Consider the following 12,347-nt stretch of genomic DNA (forward strand, 5'->3'; position numbering starts at 1 on the left):
AGAAGGAGGTTTGTAGTGACGTGTGGGCAGCCTCCTGCTTTTTAGGTCAGGTCACGGGAATCCAGCCAAATCTCCAAGGTGTTCCACCAGTTTTGTACTGATGCTTTTGATTCTGTCTCCCCCTACTGTCCAACGTGTATAAAGCAAATTGGATGCTCAATCTCGTTGTCACTAGAGAGACATGTTAAAACCCTGACATGGAGAGCTGAGAGCCTTATTCAAGAGACTTGGACAAGTATGTGACATAGCTGTGGAATAAGAAAGAACAATAGAGAGAGGAGAAGCTGAGTTGAAGGGAAGTTTGGAAAACATGTATTCGTTTGCTAGGGCTGACATAACAATGTACCACAGACTGGGTGGTTTAAAACGCAGAAGTTTATTGTCTCACAATTCTGGAGGCTAGAAATCCAAGATCACGTTGTCTACAGGGTTGGTTTCTTCTGCAACCTCTCTCCTTGGCTTGGAGGTGGCCACCTTCTCCTGTGTCTCCACATGGTCATTGCTCTCTGTGTGTCTGTGTCCTAATCTCTTCTTTGTATATGGACACCAGTCATATCGGATTAGGACACACTTTAATGGCCTCATTTTACTTTAATTGCTTTTTTAAAGGATCCATCTTCAAATAGTCACATTCTGAGATACTGGGGGTTAGGATGTCAACATATGAATTTGGGGATCACAGTTCAGCTCTTAACAACAGATGAGAGGAACGGCCTCCAAAAGTGACTCCTGTACTATCACAGATATCCATGGACAGCGGGACAAGGATGGAGATGAGGCAGAAACAAACTAAGATCCACGCCCACCTGAGAAGTGTTCAGCAGACTTTAGAAGATGGAATGGAGATTACGTTGAGACTCAGGGAACAGCGAGGTGAGGCCGCTTCCAAGCATGAGCTTTGAAGCTTGTGTCTCTTGGGCACCAGGAAGTTAATCCCCATCATACTCTCTCTCCAAGGCACCTTAACATTTCTACTGAAACACCAAGGAGTTTGCAGGGATTCCTCCAGACTTACTGAAAAAGAGGAGAGCCATCATGAGACCATCACTGACCCATCCCACCAGCCTATAAAGACTGGACGAGACATTATAGAAGCATTCCCGGAAGTGGGAAAGTTGCTTGGAGTAAGGAATTGATATCTCTGGGGAAATGGCTGTGGCTTATTTCCCTTTTCTCCCCTCGTGAGTGTGAAGAGTTAGTTTTTACCACCTCTCAAGCCAAGCAAAGGGACAAGAAAACCACTCAGAGATTGGTGGTACCTGCAGGAAAGTGAAATGGATATATCCAATCCCATCTGGATGCTCGATGCGCTGCAGAAATTCAGAGCCCAGAATAGAGACCAGTGAGGGGCTGCTTTGAAGAGCTTACCATGTGCCCCTGGAGTTAGGGAAGCATTCCTGGTTACAAAGGCTGGATCACTACAGCACCAGCCCAATCCATCTCCTGAGATCCCAATGCGCAGAAGATGAAAGAATGCCCAAAAGAAGACCAATGGAAGAGGGAGAAGGAGAGAACCTGCAGGAAAGTGGAAGCTCAGACCATCCACTTCTCCCTACTTACTGCGGGCTCCTGGGCCATGGGTTAGGTCTGAGCTCATGAGGCAGGAAAAACCATTAAATTTAGTGCTAGACTGAAGTCTTCAACCCCTGAAAGTTATCAGAAAGCTGTATCACTTGCCAGAGAGATTAAGGGACCAAAAAAGAGATTGAATATAACATTTTTAAAGTATACGATTTGATAACTAGATAAATAACCCATTTTCTATCTATGAAATACTGAGTTCAAACTTGCAGTAAGTACCAAGAGCCATCTTCCCACTATCAGAAGTTACTGCTGACCACATACATGATTACTGCTCCTCTTATATGGCAACCTTCTCCACCCAGAGAGTTCGCCTAGTGGGTTATTTTTCTTAAAAGGTCATCCATACTGTTTCTGTGTATGTATATAAAAAGACTCTTGTCTTGTAAATGAATGTTCATAACATTATTATTCATAGCCAAAAGTACCTATTCATAAACGAACAAAAAGTGGCATATCCGTACATTGAGGTATTTTTCAGCCATAAAGAGGAATAAAGTGTTGACACGTGCTAGAACTTGAATGAACCTTGAAAACATTATGTGAAGTAAAAAAAATCCAGACAGGAAAGACTACATATTATATGATGTAATTTATACAAGTTTCTAAATAGGTAAATCGATACAGATAAAAAGTATATTAGTGGTTGCCAGGGGATAGAGATGGGAAGTTGAAGGGTGGGAACAGGAATGGGAGGACTGCCTAATTGCTAATAAATTTCTTTTTAGAGTGAGAGAAATGTTCTGGAATCAGATAGTTGTGAAAGTTGCAAAGCCTTGTGGACAAACTAAACATCAGTGAACTGCACAGTTTAAAAGGGTGACTTTTATGGTATGTGAACTTCTATCTCAATTTTTAAGGAGCTCCTAGGGCCTTAGTGGGGTTCTGGGAAGGCTTAGCTCCAAAGTCTTCCTGCTGCTGACTCAGACAAGGAACTGTATTAACATTCCATTTCGTTTAGTATGCACTACTACACCAAAGAATAGCTATTACATTAGACCAAGGAAATCACATTACAGAAGAACAATGCCAAATGGCGCGGTAGATTATAGAATACAAATACCCGGCATTCTAGCAGGTTAGGAGGAGAGCACAGTGGAGACTGGTTGGGGAATGGGGTGGAGTGACTTGCGGCAGGACTCAGGAAGCCTTCTGGGAGGGGTGGGGCTGAGCTAGACCTTGATGGATGGGTGAGGCACAGGTAAGTGGGTCGAGGGGCCGGTGAGAGGGTTGAGCATCCAAGGAGTCATGTAGAGGCCAAGCGATGAGACACATCCAACTTCCTTCCATGCTGCCTCTGAGACCTAGAGTGGGTGGGACATGGGAGAGAGCAAAGACGGCAGGGGGCAAGCCAGAGATGGAGAGATGTACACCTTGTGGGTGCTTCCCAGGAGAGCAGGTTGCAAGGAGACCAGGCTTTGTATAAAATGTGGTAGGTTGGCAACATTTGTACATTAAACCAAAATGTGGAAAGAACTAGGGCTTCGTTCATTGAAATGAATATAATGTTGTTTCTTGAGCAATTGGCCCACTTAGGATGGGGATACAGGGGAAAACACACTTAAAATTACTAATTAGCTGTATATATTTCTATCTCTTTTAAGAAAATCTCATTTTAGGAAATTATCCAAAGTAAATCTCACCTCCCTATTAACATGTTTTACCCCTCTCCCCCTTGTCCTGCCCATGCTGGCATCTGGGTTCATGAGCAGGGAAGCTTATATGGCCTGTAAGCCCCACGCCAAGGGAAGCCTGGTGTTCTACTGTTCGATTTGGGGTTTTTGCTGGTCCCTACTGTCGAAGGACTGAATTGACAGGGTTCTTGGGCTGGGGCCAGGTGGTCAGGGAAGCCGTGTTCTGTTCCGATGGCCTGGGCAGGTGCAGTATCCTCCTGGCTCATTCTAGTTCACTCTAGCTCCTCCTGCAGCTGGGGATCTCCCTGAGCCCTGGCTGTGACTCCCAAACAGCCTGTCCCCAGCAGCCCACCCTGACACTTTCAACTGTAGAGGCACAGACCCTATTCATCCTGGCTAGGGTCACCCTCCCACCTCCCAAGCCCCCACACCCCCAGCGAACTTTCTGCCAGCACCATGAGTTCTTTCCATCTCCGTGGGACAGATGGGAACCTCTGGATCCCTTTCACTTCCATGGGAGCCAGGGAAGCTTGGGAGGAGTCTCAGCTCCTTCCACAGCACCAAGTAGGACATAAGTCACAAAATTTCTGTTTCCAGCTTTCTTCTCAACCTGATTATTTATCCACCTCCAGACTGCAGCCCCACTGATGAGAGAGTCAAAGCACGCATCTATTTGATTAGCCATCTCCATCCCCTTCTCCCGCAGGACCTCAGGACCCGAGGAGCTTTTAATGACCTTCCTGTGTAGAAGGGAGTTCCCCTCCATCACATCCTCCTCCTCTTCCCTTTGCCTTTTGCCCTTCCTGAGACCCAGAGAGTCACAAGGTCATCAGCTCTCCGAGGTCCTCAGCAACCCCAATATTACAAGCAGGTCCCAGATTTTTACTCCTTCCCCAAGCTTTTTGTTCCCATGTGAAGGGGCCAGATGCCATGGAGAAGGAAACTGTGAGAAATGTGTTCAAGAGAAGAGCAGACGTGTCAGCTTTGGGTAGAAGGGGGAGAGCAGGTGGGGATCCTGAAAAGAAGCCTGCAGGCCCACAGAACGGACAGGCAACAACGAGGAAGAGGAGAAACCTGTGGGTGCCCCTTAGAGTCCGGTCCAATGTCAAAGCAGCCCCACCCTTAGCTCATCGACAGAAGAGCACAGGGCTGAGTTCATTCCGGCTGGGCTCAGAGACGGAGCAGGAGGCTGCCTTTAGTTCCCTACCCAAGGCGGACCCCAGCAGGTCCGCTGTGCAATTGCGGAGGGAAAATACAGCGTTAAGTGCAGCCCTTACAAGTGAAATAGGGTGCAGAGAAGAATCAAGGCAGAGCTTCACTCTGACCCCTCCCCGGAGGTCCCCTTCAGACTGAGACCTCGTAACAGAAAGACGATACTTGGATTTTATTCTCTGGGAAAAACAGGGCTGCGCTCAGGGGTATGTTGCGGAAAACTGAGTGGTGTGGGCTAAAAAGAGCAGTGGAGTGAAAGCAGAGCCAGGGAATCCCACATGTGAGACTGGCTTCTGCTCTTTCCCAGCCTTTAGCCCCCTGAGCTTCCTTATAGCCACCTGTTAAACAGGTGTGACGTAGCTGTACTGCCTGCCTTGGTTACTGTGAGGATTAGAGAAAGAGTGATGACATGAACACATGGGTTGTCAACATTAAGGCAGAACTGTTTTCAAATAATCCTTTAGGATATATCCAGCAAGAAAGTTAGCCCAGGCAGTAATTCCTAAATTCTTTTAGCCTTGATCCCCATGTTCATTCCCTCACTGGAGAGACAGAGACAGAGACAGGGAGACAGAAGAGAAGAACTATGGGATTTACAAAGCAACCAACTTGGAAGATGCTCAGGCTCAAAGCTAGCAGCTGGCCCGTGAGGTTAAAGAGGCATCTTCTCAAGGACCAAGGAAGCTGGATCATGGGCTGAATTGAGACGACAGGAAAGTTGTTTATTTATATGTTTCCAAGAAAGAACGGGATCACAGTGCTTTGGGAAACCAGGTTCCTCATGATGCTACATGGAGCCTTGAGCCTGGAAAAGAATATGGTTTGGTGAGGGTCAGGTCTCCAGCTTCAGAAGCATAACTCAGCCTCTCCCTGGGAGGAATGGAATGAATCGTCAAGGAGCTGAATGTCAAGAATTACCCTGCAGGTGCCCAGGGTAGAAGGAGCCACTTCCTGCTCCTCCCAGAGCCAGGAATCCCTGGAGCCTAGTCAGGTGGGAGCCTATAAAACACATCTCAGGCACCAGTTCCTCATCCACCCTCAACCTCTGGGACTGGCCGTACACATCTTGGTCTGACCAGGTGAGTGGGTCCTTCTGAACCTAGAGAGAACACAGCTGAAAGGGAGGGGCCTGTTGGAGACCACGGGGAAAGAAGAGGGAGGAGGGAGGAGGATAGATTTTGCCTTGGGGCTGGTGGATCCCCCTGGGAATTACACCCCCTAAAACTGGATGGTGAGTGATTAGCCGGCCTGAATTCTTGCCAACGTCTGGCCTCTGGCAACTGAGACAGCTGGCTGGGGAGGGCGTATCCTAGGCCATTTACCTCTCACAGGTGTATTCATGGATGCTTAGAGAGGGGGCAGGTGCACATGGAGAAAATGGTGACACCCAATATTACCACGAAATGCCAACTGGTGTCCTTTTCTCTATTTGAATATAACTGCCTTCCTGCCCTCCTTCCTGCCTTTCTCCCTTTTCTCCTTCCTCTTTCTCATTCCTATATGATTCATGTATTCAGTTATTTATTGGGCTCCTACACATTACCTGGTGCTGTTCTAGGCACTGGAATATAAAGTGTGCAGAACTGAGTGGGGGGCTGAAAATCCCTGTTCTCATGGAGCTTCCATTTTAGTGTTCCATCTACATTTATTGGACATCTTCTATGCGACAAGAACTGTGCCATGTCTTAGAGACACATTCATTTTTAATGAATGTGTGTGTACTTACGGTTACCTCCAGATATCAGCAGCCTGGGGATAGATTCCAAAGGAGGAAACAATGACCTAAGGTTTCACAAATCCATAAAGCATCTGGATTGGGTTTTAGGTTGACTGAATTCCCACCTAGATGTCCTGCCAGCAAACCCAGCGGCCTTGCCAGCCTCCTCTAAAAGTGCCCACGACCAAGTGTCCCCCAAAGTGTCCCCAGAAGGGCCCTCCCAAGATGCCCTGCTCCAGTCTCTTCCTGCTGTGGTCCTGGACCTAGGGCTGCCGTGGCGTCAGCTGACTGGGACATCAGAGATCCAGCTGTTTCCACAGCCTTGAGGCCGCTTCCCAGCTGGGCTCTGAGCATCACCCAAGTAACCAGCAGGCCGAGGACTGGCTCCAGTCCTGTGCTTCTCATCCCTCAGTCTCGTCCACGCCTCAATGAGTCTCACCTTGGGGATAAGACCACACCGGCGCTGCGCTGTGGAAACAGCTGTTGGCACAGAGACTCTGGGCTGGGCTCAAACTTGCTCTCCTGAGGTTTGGATGTGATTGCTCTGAATGAGCCGCTTTGCTACAATAAATGTTTTTAAACCCCCTGGTCCTGTTTTTTTTAATTCAAGTTTTCACTCCGCTTACCAAGTCTTACTCCTCCTCTCTGAATAAATGCCTGGGTTCTTAACTTCGGCTGGATAGGAGAAAAAAGATCAATCTACCATATAGAAATAAATTAATTTTTAAAAGTACATGTATGCTTTGTTTTAATAAACCTGAAATGTGGACATATTACTGAAACAAATAAATTGAGGATATAATGGTGTATCAGGGAGACTCTTATTACAAAAATATATTTTTAATGTCCCTATAATGATTTTTTAAATGACAATGACATAAAATGTCTTTTTATGTAAAAAAGACATGAATTTGGATATTATTTCATAAATGCATTTTCAATAAAATATCATATTAGCTACAAGTTTGTGTTCAGTCTTTGCTGCTAAGTTAGCTATTAACTGAAAGGATTTTTGCGAAGGAAAGCTCTGGCTTACTTGAGTTCAGATTAAGGAAACATTGAGCCACCCTTTCGGATTCTTAGATCCTTCCTATGCACAGAGAAGGCTAAGAGAATTAAGCTCTTTGACAACCACACATTAGAACAGAAGCCCATTGTCAGGTGTGCAGGGATCAGGAGCGAATGCCTGTATGGATTTTCACTGTCCTGCCCTCTCCACAACCTCAGGGTTGTGTGACCCTCCTCCTCTAGCTTATACAGCCCTCTGATGGATGAGGTGGAATGAGCTAGAAAGCAGTCTTGTACCCATCCTTGCTGGACCGCTGGCATTGTCATTCGGGGAAGGCCTGGGAATGGAGTTTGGTCTCAGTGAGGGTCTCCAGCACCATTGGAAGACCTCCAATGGAATGACCCCACCCACCTGAAGGCCTATAATTACTAATTCTGTGTTTCCATTCACTTGTCAAACTTCTGTCTCTCCAGTGGAATACAGTCAAGGTGGGTAGAGGCTGTATTTCTTTAAGGCATGTTGGTGTCCAGAGTCGGCCTCGTGGCCAGTAAGTACTTGTTGAGTGTGTGTGGGAGTGAGATAATGAACTCTGACCCTTGACCTTACTAGTAGGGGCAGTCTACAAAAATCCTTGAATTTTTCCCTTTGGAAATGCTTTGCTCTTTTAATTCATCTGAGCATATCCCTCTCTCTTGTACTCTCATGAGATCTGTTTGATCTTTATCTGATTTGCTCAACCCAGAATCTCTGAGAATAGGTGCCTTGGTCACAGGTGTTCCAAGGCTCAGATATGCAGTGTTTGGTAAGTATTTCCTTAATGCTTACGTATTCGTCTAAAAGGTCTTCTGATTCCAGCGATTAAAAAGATACCAAAACTGAATATAAGTGGTCTTAAGCTATCGTGTGTGTGTAGTGATGGTATCTGATTAAGATAGTTTTATTCCATGATAGCCTATAATTAGTACTGTTTGGGTCATGAAAAATGATTAGTTCCATCTTTGACTTGATGAGAAGCAAGTGCACAGGTATTACATAGAAAAGATGTTAAGCAGACGATAAGGTTATCAGGGACCTGATATGAGGAAGTAATTTAAAAAGCATAGTTATCGGGCTTCCATGGTGGCGCAGTGGTTGAGAGTCCGCCTGCCGATGCAGGGGACGCGGGTTCGTGCCCCGGTCCGGGAAGATCCCACATGCTGCGGAGCGGCTGGGCCCGTGAGCCATGGTCGCTGAGCCTGCGCGTCCGAAGCCTGTGCTCCGCAACGGGAGAGGCCACAAACAGTGAGAGGCCCGTGTACCGCAAAAAAAAAAAAAAAAAAAAGCATAGTTATCAATGAACTGGAAACCCCACCAAACAAAACAATTGACATTTGGGGCCATACAGAAAAACTGACATCCTGGGACTATGTATGATGTTCACATCCAAAAAGAATTTGGTGGACTATAGCTTCTCTTATAATGCCATTACAGATGGAGTATGTATATGCCAGTGTATCTAATCTACGTGTAAATTTATTAGCACTTCAGATTGAGAAACCTGTTGATATTATACTGAAATGATTGCGAATGAGTTGTGATTTTAGTTTGGGGGTCAAATTGTCTAAACTTTATTCCCAGTTGTGTGAACTTGGGCAATTTGTTTAACCCTAGGAACCTCAGTTTTCTCTTTAGTGTAGTGGGAATATAAGTAGTACCTACATCACAGGATTATTAGGAGGATCAAATGGGGTAATATGTGTAAAGCACTTAGAACAATACCTGGAGCAAAATAAGAGGTCAACAATCATTGGTTATTATATTATTTTCTGCCATTATGTGTACGTGTATGTACGTGTATCTACATCTGTATATCTATATGTACCTGTTCTGTGTTCAATAGCCTCCCTGAGGCTCAGCATGGGGACGGGGTGCTAGAAGGTCACCAAGGTGCTGGATGACACTGTTCTCCCTGGGATTGGATTGAGATGTCAAGTGGATGGAGAAAACAAAATGCCAGAAGTCCCCAGGGAGGATTCGCACCTTGAAGCTTCATCAGCATTTACAGCAAGTGTCAATGGTTGACCTGACAGCTTACCTCTGAGGCTGAGGTCGGAGTTCTTTCTACAGGGCCAGTAGGACAGAAGTCCTGACTTCTCTCCTGAGAGGGTAGGTGGGAGGGGTTCTCAGGAGAGTCACTCACAGCTGGACAGGAGCTGAGTTGGGAATATTTACGCCATAGAAATGGAAAATGCTTCAAACCAAGCCCTTTTCTTTCTGGGGTGCTGGGTTAAACACATCCCAGAGCACTCCTAGTTGTCCTGGATGGCTAGCGGGGAGCACAGGCTTGTACTGAGGGAATGTGCACACCGAGGGGTTGTGAATTTTGGTGTTGGCATGTGAGGAGGGAGCAATCCCAGCTCCCCCCTGGAAGGAGAATAAGCTCAGCCTGTTGATTTTTTAATCCATGTATTTTCATCTGGAGGAAAGATGCAGTTGCTTCAGGTCACTGACGTAACTATGATCTAAACATCATTCCTCTTCCATATAGATAGTGATTTTAAAAGAGGTACAATTATGAATATTTAAAGAGTTTCCTCATCTTTTAGGTTAACTGAACTCCTACCAAGATGTCCTGCCAGCAAAACCAGCAGCAGTGCCAGCCCCCTCCCAAGGGTCCCCTAAGTGCCCCACCCCCAAAATGGCCACCTAAGTGTCCCCCAAAGTGCCCACCCCAGTGCCCAGCCTCCTGTCCCCCTCCAGTCTCTTCCTGCTGTGGCCCCAGCTCTGGGGCAGGGGCTGCTACCTGGACCACCGCAGGCCCTTCTCCTCCACCGGTGCCGGCACCAGAGCCCCGACTGCTGTGAGCTGAGCCCTCAGGGGCTCTGGCTGCTGACCTGACCCTAGAGGGGCTGCTGGGGAACGGAATGACCGAGAACCTGCTATGACCAGATGCCCCCCTCCACCCTCTCATCTCCCAGGACAGGGGCTGACAGGGACCCCAGAGACTCACAGGGCTTCCTGAGGAGAGCCTTGTGTTCGGTTGGGCAGCCCAGAGGCTCAGTCTGGATATTAGCCTCCTTCCCTCTCTTCTCCGTGTTGGAATAAAGCTCTGATTTCCCCCCTACAAAACCTCTTGGTCCTTCTCCTCTTCTTCGTCATCTCCAACGTCCCCCAGAGTTCAGGGCCTCAGAAGCCTGCTGTTCATGATGCAGGGACAGGATTTGAGTGATTAGAAGGAAAAGCTGCTCTGAGGACTGATTCCCTCCAGGAGGGTCCCCTCCGGCCCCAGCAGCTTCATCTTTCCACAGTAGGCTGTACACAGGTCCCTGTATTCTGTGTGTTCCGGAGGCTGAGAAGGGCTAGAAAGCACTGCTTTGTGCTTTGTGTGTTAGAAATTGTTCTACCACTACAGCGGAAACTCAAAATTATAGCAATGTAGAAGAGAAAGCAGACTGTCTTCACTCGTGTGCAATGAAGTCAGAGGTAGGTGTCCCATGGCTGCTCTGTGGCTCCCAGGAGTCATCAGAGAGGATGCCTTTCTATCTTATTTCATCGTTAGCGCTGCTGTTTCCTGCAAGGCTCTGATCTCAGGTGGCTGATGGTATTCTGAGCAGCAAGGCTGCATTTTAGGTGGGAAGAAGGGAAAAGTGTGGGTAAAGGCCTTCCTAGGTCATTATCCCTTTACTGAGCTTTTCTAAAGCCCAACAAGCCTTTGAATCCCACTGACTGCCTGTAGGAACAAGAGAGGTGGAGAAGTGTAGGTTTTTATATCTGGACACTATGGACATCAGTGTAGAGATTCTGTAAGTTAAGGATGAAGGGGAGAGTAAGCAGTGGACACACAACCAGTACATCTACGCATATTTGACTTTCTAGGAAAGACGGCCGGGTACTGGGTATCTGGAAGTAGCGACACAGACTCTCCTGGATGTGCTTCATTGTATCTGGGAGAGTTACCCAGGCAGCCTTTAGCATAAACATTTGGGAACATCATACCCACCGTGGCACCTGCATGGACTCTGAGGTATACACTGGGGCAGGTCCAGGTGGAAAACTAATCAGGCAGGAAGGTTGGGAGTTTCCAGAACTGCAGCAGGGCGTCTGGGGTGCTGTGTGGGGACAGACAGAAAAGCTGGCTCATCTGCAAGTGAGGGAAACTCAGGGTTACTTCTGTCTCCTCACCTCTCATCCAGCAGCCACCCAGAGATGGACTGAGAACCAGGGTCTTGACTTGTGTCTCAGCACAGGAAGAGGGTGAAGTAGAACCTCAGAGCATCAGACTCTGGGAAGAGCTGTGCAAACACAATGCAAGTTTGGTGGGTTTTTTTGTTTGTATTTTGGTTTTTGGTTTTTTAAATTTATTTATTTATTTTATGGCTGTGTTGGGTCTTCGTTTCTGTGCGAGGGCTTTCTCTAGTTGTGGCAAGCGGGGGCCACTCTTCATCGCGGTGCACGGGCCTCTCACTATCGCGGCCTTTCTTGTTGCGGAGCACAGGCTCCAGACGCGCAGGCTCAGTAATTGTGGCTCACAGGCCCAGTTGCTCCGCGGTATGCGGGATCTTCCCAGACCAGGGCTCGAACTCGTGTCCCCTGCATTGGCAGGCAGATTCTCAACCACTGCGCCACCAGGGAAGCCCCAAGTTTGGTTTTTATAAAAGCTCCTTCCCTTCAAAAATATCTAGTGGAGGTTACTGTTATTATCCCCTCATTATTTTTTAAAAAAATATTAAAACTAGATTCACATAATTAGATTTCCATATTAATTCAAATAATTTTGAAATACCAACATGCTCAGTATAATTTTGATTGGAGTTGCACAAAAAGTACAATTTGCTTTGGGAAGAACTGACTTCTTTATAATATTCATTCTTCCATTCCAGAGAAGAAACATGCCTCTCTACTCAACTTTCATTGTACATCTGATTACAAAGCCTTGTAGTTTCATTGATATAAGCTCTTAAGCTGGTATTAAGGTGATTTTTATTAAGATGATTTTCCCAGCTTTATTGAGATATCATTGACATTTAATTGTGTAAGTTTAAGGTGTACAATGTGATGATTTGATAATGTATATGATATAAAATATTTACCATAATAAGGTTAGTTGGCATACCCTTAACCTCACATAAGTACCATTTTTGTTTTTGTTATGAGAGAAAAAGCAATCCAAGAGACGCACTAGATGCTGGAGTTTATAGACTAGTACTTAATATAA

The 12,347-nt window shown here is 46.5% G+C and overlaps 1 long non-coding RNA gene across 1 annotated transcript; it reads left to right on the forward strand.

Annotated features, from left to right (window-relative positions):
• Positions 1-5,209: 5,209 nt before the first annotated feature.
• On the forward strand, positions 5,210-6,732 carry LOC117198520 (uncharacterized). The gene is made up of 2 exons (XR_004479718.2): positions 5,210-5,506; positions 6,253-6,732. It is a non-coding gene; the product is annotated as an uncharacterized LOC117198520 (long non-coding RNA).
• Positions 6,733-12,347: the final 5,615 nt, after the last annotated feature.

The sequence above is a fragment of the Orcinus orca genome, chromosome 1, assembly GCF_937001465.1.
Source record: "Orcinus orca chromosome 1, mOrcOrc1.1, whole genome shotgun sequence".
Taxonomy (NCBI): domain Eukaryota; kingdom Metazoa; phylum Chordata; class Mammalia; order Artiodactyla; family Delphinidae; genus Orcinus; species Orcinus orca.